This window comes from Apteryx mantelli, chromosome 2, assembly GCF_036417845.1.
Source record: "Apteryx mantelli isolate bAptMan1 chromosome 2, bAptMan1.hap1, whole genome shotgun sequence".
Taxonomy (NCBI): Eukaryota; Metazoa; Chordata; class Aves; order Apterygiformes; family Apterygidae; genus Apteryx; species Apteryx mantelli.
In genome coordinates, this window is record NC_089979.1 from 162,231,348 (window position 1) to 162,246,882 (window position 15,535).

The window sequence follows — 15,535 nt, forward strand, 5'->3', positions numbered from 1 at the left end:
CAGCTCTCAAACTAGCCCGCGTGTAATAGCTACACCAGAGACAGGACTGCTACAGCTGTAGATAAATCAGAAAGCTGTGGTAGCAAATCCATGCCATGCAATAAGGCTGTGCAACTTAGAAAGCAAACAATCCAGCTTTGTCCTAGCTCTGCTCCAGTAGACATTTCATTAAATACATCTAGCAATTCAATATATCTAATTCCAAGGAGAACAGAGTGTTTTGGGTTCCCCCCCCCCCGAAATAGTGCTCTCTGCATCCCCAGAAGCTCTCAGCATCAACAACAACATATAAGACATGGTCATTGGTGACTGTGAGTGTTTTTAAATGTGAATGAAGACTGCTCTCAGTTCTCATTACAGATCTTGATTCTATAGTAACTCTGACCCTGCTGTTCCCCATAAAGTGCTTCTGAAGCCACTCAGACCTCTGTTCTGCAGATTTCTTCCTTGAACTCTGCCCCAAAGGTCTGATTTCCAGTGTCTCTGCTAAGAGATATGTGACTAAGTGAAAACCACAGCTCTTCTGCGGGCATGTTGGATTACACTTTGCTCTCTGGTGATTTACGATTAAATGTATTTGACCTGTTCTGTGATTTCATTTATTCTGTACCTAATTACCCCAAATCTCATTGTTTAGTGTAGTCACGTAAGTCTATTAACGAGGGTTGAAGTTTTCAAGAACCAAGAGGTCTTTGCTACCAGATAAGAAAAAGATTAGGAATGTTTGGCACCTATTTATTTGGCAGCCTCTTCTCATAAGTAAAATGCCAAATTCTTTAGTCCATTACAGCCACGTTTAGTTCAGCATACTGCACTGGACAAGGCTGGGGAGAACTGCCAGAGCATGGGGCATCCTGCCACTGTCAGTAGCTTTTTTGTCCTCTCTTGCAAGAAGAGGGCGAGGTGTCTGCAAAGCCATTGGCAGGGAGGGTGGAAGGGAGATGCTCTGAGCTGTGCACTGGGAATCACAGCTGGCCCCTAGGTTTTCAGTAGGGTCTATCCGCTGCCACGGCTGTCCTTTCTGCCAGGATAAATGCCACCTTCCCTGGCACTTGGCTCAGAAGATGCTACGCTCTGCCTTTAGACTCGGGATGTCTCCTGTCCCCTTCTGTGTCCCCCTTCATCCCTCCCTTGGGCCTGGGTGACATCAGTTATGCAGCACAGCACAGCCATGCTGACAGGGCCGAGTTTTCACCAGTGTGAATCAGAGCAGCCACCAGTTATCTTGAGGTGACTGAACTGACGTGCTGCTGTGCTGAAACATGCAGACTCGCCAGCTCAGGTCTCCCTGTCCGGGGATGCGCTGCCCCTTGTCAAAAATTCTCAAGAGTTCAGAGAAAAAAAGTGTAACGCCACACTGCAGTGCCTGTGATTCAGCAGCTAGACACAATTCCAATCAGCCGTGGAGATTTTGACAGTGTCGGTCTTATCACACTAGCTCAGAGCCAGTCCACACCGACAGCTGCTTGCGGGGCTGCTCCCCTTTGCCCACTTCCTGCGCCCCAGCAAGACTAGCTACATCAGCTAGTGCAGCTTTCTCTCCTTCAGGAGAGAGTTGACTTGCAAAGGCCAGCCAATAGCATGAGCTGAGCAAGCTCAAGCGTGCTACAAAAATAGCATATGCCAACTTCTTTCCATGACCTACGGTGAGAGTTTACATCTGGTTCAAGTACAGGCATCTCTGCCTCAGATAGCTATGAGTGGTCAGATGACCCCACAACAAGTGTCCATAGACAATGGCCATGGACCACAGGGTATGCAGAACCCTCCTTCTTGAGAGCTGTGAAGGGCTGGCTGGTAGAAAGTTGTACTTCAGAGCAACAGTTTCCCACTTTTGTTGTGGGTGCCTAAAAGTTTTTCTCATCTAGCATCCTCCTCACAAGAGCTTGCTTCACTTGTCTGCTTCTTGTAGACTCAGAGCTAGTTCTTGGACTCCCAGGCTGAAAACCACTGCCCCGTGGTATCTCCCAGAAGGGTATATCACATCACACAGGCTTATTCCCCTGCACTACAAAATATAGCACAAGCTGAGCTCCAGAATCACAGAGGAAAACTCGTACACACCAATCCCTTCTCAGCTGCAAATAAAAGCACATTTCTTCACCAACACAACACATCTTACAAGCCTTTGAGCTTCCTTCTGTAGGGATCACACCAGTGGATAGAGAAAAGGATGTTAAAAGTTGCCCTTGAAAACAACAGAGAGAAAAGAGACAGCAGCAGAGGAGAGGAAGCTATAAGTTCTGTTCTTGGCTAGGAATGCCAAATGAGCAGCTGCATCCAGGACTCGTATGTGGAGAGCTGACCCATGCGACCTTCAGATCACAGCTCCATCCTTCCTCAAAGGTCTCCTCTCTCCTGCCTCTTTCTGCTTGCATTCAGTGTGGGCATCAATGCACATCTGCACTCTGAGAGTGCAAGAGTTTGTCTTTTGCCCTTTATACTACAAGGAAGGGAGGGGGGGAATAATTGGGTCCCAAAGAAATGTGTTTAGTAAATGTACACATTCTGTGAGGCTCTGTGGCTGCTGTTAGAGATTATTGTTTGAAACATTATTTAAGGCATTATGGCATTATAATCTCTATGTGTATTCAGTGAATTTATCTTGTGCCATTGTTTGTCAGCAGGACCCAGACTAGTGGCTCAGATTTTACTTTATTACCTGGGGAAGCTGTGTGGGAGCTCCTTGGCTTCTCTCAAGTAAGAAGCTATTTCAGTGGAAAAAATACACTGAAACTGCCTTTTATCAGAACAGAGACTGCAATTGTGAACTCGGTCAACTGACAAGAACTCAGAGATCCAAATGTCTTTCTGCCATTGGGCTTTGATGAAGCTGGTATTATTATGCTAAACTGCAGTTCAGGATCGTTGTGTATGCACAGATTTATCTGAAGAAACTTACTCATTATCCTCAGTATAGTGCCAATCATGCAGTCCCTGAGACATAATTAACCAAGGCCCCAAAGAATGCATTTTAATCAGTCCCTGTTCAGCAAAGCACTTAAGTGTGTGCTTAACTTCAACACACATTTAGCCGCTCTTTAGTAAGTCTTGTGAGCAGGGAAAGCAAAGGAGCTATAAGAACTATCCTACCAATGCTATTGGGCCAGCTGCTACTGGGATAAGATACTACACTACTTGGGTAATAGCTTATATTTTCAAAAGTATCTATATAAATCAGAAGCCGTGACCAGTGTCTAGAATGACCTGCTCATGGTGCTGTAACTATGATGATTTAAGGACAAAAAAGTCAAGTTCTGTGGGAAATAACATCTTTTACTACTTTGTATGTAGTTGGAGAAAACTTGGAAACTTTAGAGAACACAAATCTTTCTTTGGCCCTATAAAACTCCTATTCATCTCATTTGACTTAAGCTGGCTGTTCTGGGATTTCTCTGCAGTCAGTGGAGGGGATTGCTGGGTACCAGTTCATCCCATCCTAAGGTGTCCAGGAAAGGTAGGACAAATCCTCTGTTTCCATGTTGCTTGTTGGAAGATCCCACACAACTAATTTAGACTGGACATCTCACATGGGTTTCACCTGACCAAATGTGTCCATATGAGCTAGCTGTCTCTCTGTGTACTTAAAGACAACACTCAGGTTGAGGTCTACCATGCCCCAAAGTAGATATCTAAACTGAGATGACTCGTGCCCTAAACATGCTTCTTTCTCTCCAGTCTAGTTTATCTCAGTGAGCTCAGCTGTAGACAGGGAACTAGATCTAATTTCATAAACAAAGGTGCCTAGTGCCCTTTTGGGCACCCTGGGATATCACACCTGGCCACCAGTTGCCATCCCAGAAGAGAACAGGTCTCTTTTTGTCCTGTGGTGTATCTGTGGGGCCTGTAGAGGTGTTTTGGATCCCCTCAAGCATCTCAGACAGCACAAGACAGTGAAGTCCAGTCATGTGAACCCATCCCCAAATGATAGAGGTGAGATTCCCCCTACCTACATAGCTCACCTGTAGACACCTGCTAAGTGTTGAAGCACCTATGACAGTCAAACTGACACCTGTGTGTGATCCAAGGAATCACTCTCAACTCCACTGCCTATTGTGGGAGCTTAAAGAGCTGGATCACCTGTGAACACTACACTACTGGTACCCAATATCAGCTAGGATGAATCCCTCCTCTGTCTTCCAACTTGCTAATGGTCAATAGGGTGCAGTGGCTCCCATTCTAATTGCCAAATCAAACAAGAAACAAAAACAGGAGGCAAAGCCAGGCATTTAAGCACCTTACAGGATTTCTTCACAAAAGCAGGCAACGAAGTTCCACTGCTCCCACTTCCAGTTGGGATCAGCACAGGTCATTTCGAGCAAAGCAGTAAATCTTTCAAAAAGCAAAGAGCCTATGAAAATAGTGTGTCGGCTTAGAAGTTGCTGTGCTGCCTGAACTATAGCAGTGTGTGCCTCTCAGTAATCCATTATGGCTGTTCAAAATGTAATGAAACTACTACAAGGTGCTCTAATTCCATTTACTAATAATCATAAAAATGTTTGAGATGTGTCTGATGAACCATTTAGAAGATAACATTTTCCAAAGATGATTTGTAGTCCAAAGAAAAACCTTTAATACCATATAAATTAGATTTTATGTACAACAATATTTAAAACCATTGCAAAGTAGGTGTTTTTGTTGTTTTATAGTCACTGTTTGGTCTTCACTGAACAATTTGTTTGAAAAAAAAAAATGCGTGGCTTCGAGTTCTTCCCAATGAATCACAGAGCAGGAGTAATATCATCATTTGTCATTTTTTATCTGCAGATGCCATTGTGTTCAGTGTAGCTCTACAGAGTTAATCTGCACAGCTTCTGCTGAATTACATTTAGTAAAATACACAAAATTATTTTGCATTTAACTAACATCCTGAGCAGCACCACTGACACCACATCAATTCCTACGTGCTCCGAGCACACCAATGTTACTGCTTTTCCAAAAAGGGGGGCTGGATGTGCCGGTGAAATGCACTAATAAATAAATTGATTGCTAATCCATCTGTCAAGGCATCAAGGCCGGCTAGCTTGCTAGGCTGAAAGTCACTGCCACATTTTTTTGTCCTACTGTGCATGCTGTGATACACCCAAGGAGAGAGGCAAATTCCTAAATTAGAAGCCTCCTTAAAGGTGCAATTTTCTCTGCTCCCATTCCCTCCAGGAGACCAGAAATTTGCTGATAGCTGCTACGGAGATCAGGCCTTTTGTCCGCTACCCTGAAATACCGGCAATCTGTCCTCTCCTTCCACCTGACACAGCCTTGCGGCCCAAAGCAAAAAGCTCACATCTCCTTTTACCTCCTTGCACAGAGCCAGGCTGCCCCAATGTTTTCTGCTCCCATATGCTGAATTTTGCATCCACTTTCCATTTGCGTTCAAAGCTGAACTGAATACTCCTTTCCCCTGAGACCAGAAATAATGCCAGATAGTTTAAATATCTGGTCACGAAGTTAAACTTTTCATTTGTTTTCTGGAGCAAACAACACTTGAAAAACGATCCATAACACTCAGTGGAATAGAAAATCTGCCCCTCCCCAGGACTTCTGGACATCTAGGAAATATCCCGAAATCCAGTATTTCACCGTTACAAGTCTATAGGGAGCAGCAGCGCTGGCGTCACGCTGCCGATGGCGCGGGGGGTACGCTGGAAGGAGCACAGAGTCCCACGTGATGCTTCCACCAGCTCCACCCAACTGTCCCCACCTACAGCTTGCGCTTGGAAGCTACCAAAGAGAGGAAAGCTGGAAATCTGAGCAGCGTTGGGCTGACAAGTATTTTAAAAAGAGTATGCACCAAGACAAATGATATCACCAGCTTTTGTGCCACCGAGGAAAAAGCAAACAAAGCAAACGCGTTATCTCCTACCTTCTTCCTCACACCTACATTAAGGGTGTCCGAGATCAGCTCTAACTGCAGCCCACAAAGGAAAAGGCCTTGGAAATGAAATGCTTTTCAGTGAATTTAGTATGGTTGAAAACTGCTCCATTTACAGCAGACCTAGAGAAGGGCCTAACGTGTTACTACCCATTTCCTTTTTAGCTTACGAAGAAGCAGTTTTGCATCTCAAGTCGCATATTGTAAATTTGCTGCAGATCAGGGCGGAGGGTCTAATTCCACTGCAGACCAGCAGTGCTGGCATGAAATAGGGAAATTCTGACAGCTCCCCCTCGCCCCAAAGTTTGTGGTAGAGGGGAAAAAATAATAATAATAATTTTACATTTGGAGGAAGTTCTTAATTTAATCACCTTACGTTTATTTCATAAACGTAAGTTACAGTGACGTCAAAGAAATCACGATTTTCCTTCGCAGCTCGTACATAAATGACTGTGGAAAAAATCCCTCCTCCTACCCCCGTGTCCAACAAGGACATTACTGACCCCACCTTAAGGATTTGTCTGCACAGTAAAGTTAGATCGTTATAACGTATACTGTGATTTTAAGTTAGTTACAGCTATACTCACATATGTATTTACATTTTCCTAATACATAGAGGGGACACTCCTGGAGACCAGTTGTGCGATGTATTGCGCAAGTACCATCCAAAGGACAGTTTGGGTAAGACTTCTGTGGCTAAATCCACAGTGAATAGAGAGGCCAACAGTTCAGCGAACTCAGAGTCCTCTTCCTGCCTTCTCAAACACCAGATAAGCATCTCCACTGCTCAAATCTCTGCCCATCACTTCCCCTTCCCATCTCACACCAGCTTCTCTGTGCTGCCCACGCATTCACTCCTCCTCACTGAGAGGAGAGACTGTTATAAGAACCTCACCGTTTCACCAACAACACCTGCAGTTTAGAGCATACTGGCAGAGCAAACCTTGCTCTTAGTTTCTTTGGGCTTTGCTTGATGCTCTTACGTTTGGGATGAGACTTTAAACAGGCAAAGCGCAGCCACACAGGAAAGAGTTGCTTGTATCTCATCACAACCAGAGTGGCCAGTTTACACCAGACAAGCTGGACTTGGTCCTCTTGTTACCAAAAGGCCCCAGACAAGAAAGAGTCTCAAAGCTGGGGGGGAATGGGGGAACTGTTACCAGCTCGGACAAGAAGGAGTCTCAACAGGAGCCTCAGACAAGCATACCCAAGGACACAGGTGCAGCTGGGACTGATAAGTCCTGAGAAAGTACAGATAAACCAGCAGAAGTCAGCTGGAGCCAAGATTAGGACCAAGACAGCTTTTCTCAAACAAGGAAGCAGGCCAAGTTGAGACTGTGTATGGAAAAGTAGAGCAAAGTTCATGGCAAGATGCCAAGTGACACCTCTTCTGACACCACTAGGGACCACCAGAGACCCCCACAGAAGACCCCCAGAGATTCAGACTGCATGCATAATGATTATGTAAATGTAGTAATTAGTTCTAAGAAATAGAATGAATGTGTATAATCATTCCAGGAAATTTAATGCATATGTATATGGTAGAGCAATATAAATTTTAGATGATGCGACACACAGTGTGCACGTTGGGTGGAGCTATCCCCCATGTACCCGGCACCATAATAAAGAGAATGCCTGCTTCTTAATGCTACATTGGTGTTAAAGAGTTTTTCTCCCGATTTCGGTGACACTCTTACCAGGATGAGGCAAAGCCACATTCAGGAAAACCCACCTCCTCTCACTCCGCAAACACTCAAACAATCCATGGACACTGTAGACTTAAGGCAGCTACCAAACAAAACACCACTGAAGGTTTCAGCTGGCCAGGCTTCACACACCATAAACTCTAAAAGCAGGAAAAGGAAGTAGGGAAAAGATTTCCAGCCTTTCCACTTCAGTGTTACCTCCCCTGTTGTCACTACCGCTCCTACAGTTTCCACTTTCCGGGCAGCAGACATCCAAAAGCAGCCATACATCCTGGTTTTCTCACCCTTGGGATAACCCTACCTGCTTTTCAGCCTGTTGCATCAGTATATCCGACTGCTGTGCATTCGCACCACTGGGGTCATTCTGTCTTAGCACAGTTGAGAACATCTTACACAGTTTTAGCTAAAAGAAATAAAGAAACTCTTGTTCCAAAGCAAGAATTATCAGCATATAACACAAGCCTGCATCTAAGAACTGCAGGCATGGACCACACTTTGCAGTAAGATTTGGTTTGGGCAGCAAGATGCTTAACCTGAGAGGCCAAAAAAACAGGACTAGGAGGCAGCTGATGCTTATTCCAAATTAACAGGGACGTCTGAACAGCTGGGAGTGTTTTTTGACTCCTGCAGGTGTAAAGCATATGACAGAAAATCAATGCCTTAATACAGTCTGAGTGAAGTCCTAGTAAGTTTGTATTTTACCTACCTTGTCTAATTACTAATGTATGGTTTTATGTTGGCATTAAATATATTTCTGTAGGGATAGGCGGTATTTTCCTTCACTAGACAAATGCTCTCAGTGTAAAACTTCTGGCAACCAACAGGAACAAAAATCTGGCTTCAAATTTTCAGGAGTTTTGTGAAAATAGAAGAAAGAAAACCTAGAGAATCCTATGGGAAATCATCTGAAGATGAGATTTTTAAACTATTGTTCTTTGCACCAATTCATTATTCATCAGTCTTGAAAAATTCAGATACTACATCAAATGTATAGGCTGTGTTTTGAGTTTTACCCCTTCAGTGAGGTACTAGCGCTGAGCAGACCCTGCACCGCATGAAAGGCAGAGCATTCGCAGCTGGGATTTAGAGTGTGAACTACCAGCACCTGCGTGCAGAATAACCTTTCCAGGGCAGTTCCACCCAGTCAGGAAGGATAAAACAACATGTGATTGACATGGACACTCAGAAAAGCCGTCATACCAGGCACATACCAGTGGAAAAGTCACTGATCATGTCCTCCTGCATTATTTGTCGAAATGTCCTGCCAGAGCAATTTCCAAAAGAGGAGGAATAAAACAAAACGACCCTCAGTTGTTATCAGAATGGAGCCAGTAATTCTTGGCTGCTTTTTAACCCAGCCAAAACGCCTGTTGTTTTTGCCTCAGGAATAGAGGACAATGAGGGTAGGAAGGTTTTCAAGGTGGCATTTAATTTATCCCCCCTTCTCAAGGCAGGACAAATTAATGTAACTCAAGCATACACATCCTCAACCATCACAGGCGATGTGAGCAAGACTGTATCTCCAAAGGAAGCGTGTGATCCTTGATGCATGAAGAAGATGTCAGCCCGTTCCCCCGAGGAATATCACAAACCAGGCTGAGCTCAGCAGTCCAACTCTCATCAAGGAAACTCTCGCACCTGTGTCCACTCCACTGCCTTTGGTCAAATCCCACACAGATGTAAACCCATATGGATCAGACTGCAGGATCAAGATGCTGTTTTTACCGAAGCCCTGTCAGTATGATACAATTTTATCTTCAGCTGTCAGCTAAATCTCATTTGAGAGAATATGTCCTGCCAACAAATGCGGGCTATGTATTTGTCAAAAGCAGGACTGGTACATTTTCAACACTGTTTCACACTTTTTAATGTGAACACTAATGTTTCTAGCATATTACCCTCCAAATGTTGCGGCATGACAGGCTTTATAGGAACTAATGAATCACATAGTAAAAACTAATTGCAACTTACATACTGTTGTGCACTGAGTTTTGCAACATAAAAGCAATCAGCTAGCAATTAAAATGCTAATATGGGGCTAAACCTTGTATAAGACGTTTGCCAAAATTTAGCGCAATACAGTACTTCCTGGAGAATTTTGAACAGATGGATTTTAGTTAGTAGATAGTCATTTCATCAAGCTTATAAAATGTTACTGTGGTGGAGGAGGGGTCCCCAGCATGATGCATTACCTACTTTCAGCATTAAAAATAGTGGTAAAAGATCTGCCTACCAGGAGATATGGCTGTGGTTTGGCTGGCAGACGTGGACACTTGTGTTCATGGAAATGGCAGCCCTTTTTCTATTCACATGTAAATGATTAACAAATTTTTAGCAGGTCAGAAAGAAGCGGTATGTAACAAGATGCTCTCTCCAAACACAGACATCTTGACTTTCTTTTTGTTGTTCTAAAATACAAGTTTTGAACGTCATTACAGGTAACTGAGTAAGAATGAAGGTGGACTCCCAGTGTGGTGGTTATCATCACCAAACCTACTTTTGTTTTCAGTTATAAAGACTCCTTTTCAAAGATTTGCTTATTCAAGATTGTGAACTGAATGAAACAATTACATTTTAATTGGGTCCCCCTCCCCACACCTCCTCTTGCTTCATTACATTCCTAATACTAAGACAATTGAATCACGTTAATTAATTCAAGTGGGGAATTATTAATTTTCAATGTCAGCAGCCTTGGAGAAATTACAAGTGGTGCTGGAATGAAGCCCCCAAGAAGATGGGGAGCTGGAGACTGAACCTGGTATCCAGCTCTAGCTTCAGTCCCGTAAGTCTTCATTTTCCCTGAGGATAAGAAACGTTGCGGCAAGGTATGACTCTGGGAAGTTCGCAAGTTCTTTAGCAGTCCTCCTTTATTACAGGTTAGCCTTTATGTTTTTGCAATCATTATTAGCAGTAACGTTACAAAAGCACAGACAGGCTCTAAAACAAATTAGTAACCCCTTAGTACTAAGCTGTCTACAGATTGGAAACCTGCAGACTTCCCAGGCTGCGTGAGCCAAGCAAGAGCAGAGCAGGCACCGGGACTCAGCTCGGCATTCATGGTGAGGCTGTCCAAAGCCCTTTCAGTGAAACACAGGACAGGAAAATCAACAAGAGGTGCGCGAACATCCCAGGTCTTGCCCGCTTGGACTGAGCTGTCTTTCAGCCAACGGAAATCTTGAGGAACAGGGTCGTAGCTCTCAGGTCCTTGCACCTCCCAAGCACGACCAAAGCCAAATCGCTGCCTGTTCCCGGGCAAGGGCAGGCACAGATGAGTAATACAGATATCAAAGACACACTAAACAGTTCTCTTCCTGATTCTCACTGCCCAGCAGCTTTCATAGCTGCCTTAAGATTTTCCATGTAAAGAAATTTTCCTGCCGTGCTTACAGTCCTGTTCCCTGCCAAGGCTCTCCCTGACATGGAGGACCACGTTCCTTGCTTAATACTCACTTTCCTTCTTTATCATTTTATCCCTAGCATCACCAAATATCTGCTCCCCTTGGCTGCCCCTCATTCTACCCAAGCTCCAGGCGATATGTGGTTTGTGCTCCCAGTTCAAACCCAGCAGTACAAGCCCACACTCAGCATCCCCATTGCCATCTGCATCTCCTTCCTGTGTATCTACCCCAAGAGGAGGAAGCTGAAAGGACAACAGGTGCCCAAAGCACAGAAGACGTCCTGAAAAGTAAGAAACACCCCTCCGCCTCCTCTGAGGGAAGGCAGAGCGCCTTAATGAGAGGAGATGGGCTGCGGTTCGCCGCCGTGGTTCGCTGCTGCAGCTCTCCCCGCGCAGGCACGCAGTGAGGAGAATGAAGGTGTCATTTTGAGCCTGCTTTAAATTTACGAAGTAGTAAACCTATTCCTCTGGGTGGCTAAAGGTGAACTGCCATTAAAGGAATGACCTAGACTCCGAAAGAGGTCTGTCCACAGCGGAATTGGAAACTTAAAGTACGGCTTCCCAAATTACGGTTCTGAGATTGCTTTGGAGGAGAAGTGCCAAGAGGAGTGCGGGGGGTGGAAAGGCATTACATGCAGAATTGTCTTTTGTGACAGCAACGCCGAGCCTCCATTAGCTGGGCTAGGAAAGGAGCAGGTTTCACAAAATGTCGATACCTTACTATTTATGGAAGTGAGAGAGATTTGGCTCTACCTGCTCCCCCAGGAAACCCAAAATTGGCAGGAGGGCTTATGATTAGTCTTCAAAATATAAGAGCTTTGGTGTTTACCTTCACAAGCAATGCATTAGCACAGATACAACATGTCTTTCGCAATGAGGGCTTTATGTTAAAAAATAAAAATCGCACTTTTCTAAGGTCCTCAACACACAGTACTGAGGAGAGTAGCACTACCTTTATTCCACCCATGGTGAACAAAGGCTATGGCAAGGTTCAGAATATGTCCAGAATCACACAATACCTTGGGGAAATCACCCAATGCTGTTGTCATTATGTTATTCTGCTTCACTTAAAGCACATCCATAAGGAAACAGGTAGTAAAATTCCTAATTCCTCCTCCCAAACACCAAGATCCCAAGCCCCTACATTTAACATCCTCCAATTTTATATGTTGAATTGGACCTATAACACCACTACCATTTTTAAGCAGTTTATTCATCTTGCAGTAGGCACGGACATTCCAGTCTGACCTAATTCTTCACTATTTTATAGCTAAATGTGGCCTCAACACCCATGCATCGTATAAAGGGGGAAATGGCTATAAAAAGCTCTAGGCAGTGGAAGCTGGCTGACATTGCAAACACGTTAACGAAATGAGGTTGGTTTGTGTCTGCTGAAAATCTGGTCCTCATTATGTGTTTCTAGACACATTTATGAGAAGCTATAAGCACATATATTATCTATTTCCAGGCAGAAATAGCCACAATACACATTTGAAGCATTGAATGTAAAAGTAAGTAAATAAAAGCAAAACTGAGACATAAGTTGGACATGATAGAAAATGCTACTGTACGCACCTTACTGGTATTAAGCTCTGCTATTCGCCTCTGGTGCTTTGGGATAAATATTGCAATAGGACTGAAGATCTCATTTCATTGTGCCCTGAGAAGGGATTGGGTTCAGACTGACTGGCTCAGGAGCCTTAGAAATAGACTTTCTCGGTGACCTTGAATACTTGGCTTTCATGTAAAGCTTTGGGATAAATGGATATCTGAGCATACCTGAAGCCCTGCTGTTGTATTATTGTACCTGTGTGTACCACAAAACATCTCAATGAGCAGTAAAAGCAGAAATGTCTCTTCAGAATAAAAAAAGAAAAAAATGTATCCTACACAGAAATAGTATTTTCAGGAGGTTATAGAAGCAACCAGGTAATTCAAGCAGTGCTGTATTTTCCAAATCTAAGATTTCTTTTGTTTTATTCTCAGGTATCTCTCTAATAGCACATCCCAGGGAAGGGAGAAAGGAAGAAAGGATTTTGTGGTTAGCAAGGGCATTATGATAGGAGCTGAGCATTTAGGAACAACGTGAAAGAGACAAAGGAGTAAAATCATGCCGAAAAGAAAAAATAATGAAAAACAGTTTGTCTTCTAAAATAAGGTCTGAGGAGGAACCTGGCATGTCGCTTTTGACTCCTTTTGCTGCTGAGAACGAGAGCCTGAGAGCTGGAGATGAGGCAGTAACTCTGCTTATGGCCTCTGGGGGAAGCACCTGGTGAGAAAATAACTTGGGGAAATCCTCCCGGCCTGTTTCCTCCCTCTGCTGCTCTGCCTGCAAGGCAGGCAAATGCTCTTCTTCTGAGGTTGTGCTAGCGACCAGAGACTCTGCGTGTGAGCCCCGGAGCTGCCTCCCACCGCAGGCAGTGGCTCTCACCATGGAAGAGAGAAGCTCAAAGTGGTTATTCAAAATTTTCCTTCATGAGGGGCTCGGCTGCAGGGCGTTGGCAACTGATTCCACATACACAGCAAAAGTCCCAGCCAAGCGGGTTTTGCATATAACCTAAAATGCAACACCTATGGTACACAGACATCCTAACGGCCCCTTCTCACCTTCAGTGCTGTGAAAAAACAGTGCTGCTCTTCAGCCAGACTCAAGGAACGGAGCCAGCCTGGGGTCACTTACATAGCCAAACATCTCAGAGAAACGAGCTGAAATGGAAATCCGACCCTCCGAGGAATCAGAAACCTGACTAATGAGTTTGGGATCCACGCAATATAGAAAGGGTAATTGCCCAGACCTCCTCACCTCTGAGGTGGACTACAAAAACAGAAAGGAATTACACAGTGGGACACTTTTTAATAGGCTTGTGTTCCTACAGCAGGTACTTGTGCCCAGATCTTCTCCTCTCATAGCATCCCAGACACAGGGCACCACAGCAGCAGTCTCCAGTAGCAAAATTTCTTTTTTCCCTTCCACATAATGGAATGGCTTGTAAGAAGTAAAAATGGCTTGTAAGAAGGAAATGCAACAAAAAATAGATCAGGGATGAATGACTGAGAAAATTTAGTCTATTTGGAGGAGAAATATCTAGGGATCATGACCTGACAGCAATGGTTTGGGATGGTGGAAGAAGAGATAGTAGGAAGAGGAACAAAGGGAGCAGAAGAGAGGCACCAATAGGGTAGATTTACCGCAGAAAAGTGTTATGAAATGTTTATTAAATAGCTTTTCTATGGGCATCTAAGGGTTTATCAAAGCTGGGAGTGTCTTCACCCCTACTGTAAAATTCTGGTGTATAAATCAACTTTCCTCAAGCCAGATCAAGCTGAACTGGTTGAAGTCACTGTCCGAGTGCCTCTGGTCCTGCTCTGGTGCCAGTGTCTGTTGTCCCTGTACAACATCCTGTCCCACCCAGCAATAGCTGTGAAGATGAAGGTAGAGAAACACAAAGTGAGCATGTCCTCATGTGCAGAGAGAATAGCAAGAAAATGAAGTGAAAAGCGAGATGGGAAGAGCTGAGGTCCCCGTGGAGGGTAGTGACTTTGTACGGAAATAATGGGCAAAGTCAGAGAGGTGAGATTTGATGAGGACAGAGACATCAGGTCAGTGAGATGAAGGCTATAATTGAATATGGTGAGATGGTAACAGAGGTAATTAGGGCTCAGTAAGCTGCAAAGGGCACAGATTAAATGAGGATAAAACAGAAGTTAAAGCACAAAGACAGTCAGCGTACTGGGTTTCTTTGCCAAAGGCAATCTGGCTGATGAAGATCAATTAATTGAATTCAAAGAGCTGGGATGAGCCAGGACTCCTGGGAGAACAGAGTTTGGGTTGTAAAGAGGAGGAATAGAGCTGGCGAGAGAACTCCGGGCGGTACTAAGCATAAGTAATTTGGGCTCAAAACAAGAGAGGAGGGAGGTGCCATGAAAGGAGAAATTAGGAGGCAATGCTGGCAGTGTGAGGAAGAAAAGGCTGAGAGAACTAAAGTTCCAGGAAAGGAACAGAGGGCAGGAAAACTGAAGAGGGGAAATGAGAGAAGAGCATTATCAGAAGTGGGAAGAGTGAGGAAAATAAACGACTTTGTGTTATTGTCATGTTGCCAGACTAGAGAGGCGGGTAGTCAGAGAGCCTAACTAGGCAATTATTTAGGTGGTGCAGCGCTCCAGTCAACACTGTGTTTCACCAAGCTACTTCTCTCTTTGCACTGAGGCAATGAGTAGCCACTTGTTAAAACTAGCAGATGGCTCCTATAAAGTTGTCTTCCCAGTTAAACCGTGGAAGTTATCTGACTGGAAAGTACCACCAGTGATTTTCAGGATTTCCTTCCTCACTACTCAATCCTACTGGGTGAAGTTTGGCCTTGCAGCCAGGAATTTGGCTGCTTCCAGCCATTTCCCAACCCAGAGCCATACCAGAAATTGGGATGCAAGACTCCCCCCTCCACCACCCACATGCCAAGATAGGCTCTCAGCTTGGTGCTGAGGAGATCAAGAGTTGTGTCTACATTGGACAATACATCTGGACCCCCAAAGCAATCCTGGCTGGGCTTTCTGGCACTGTGACAG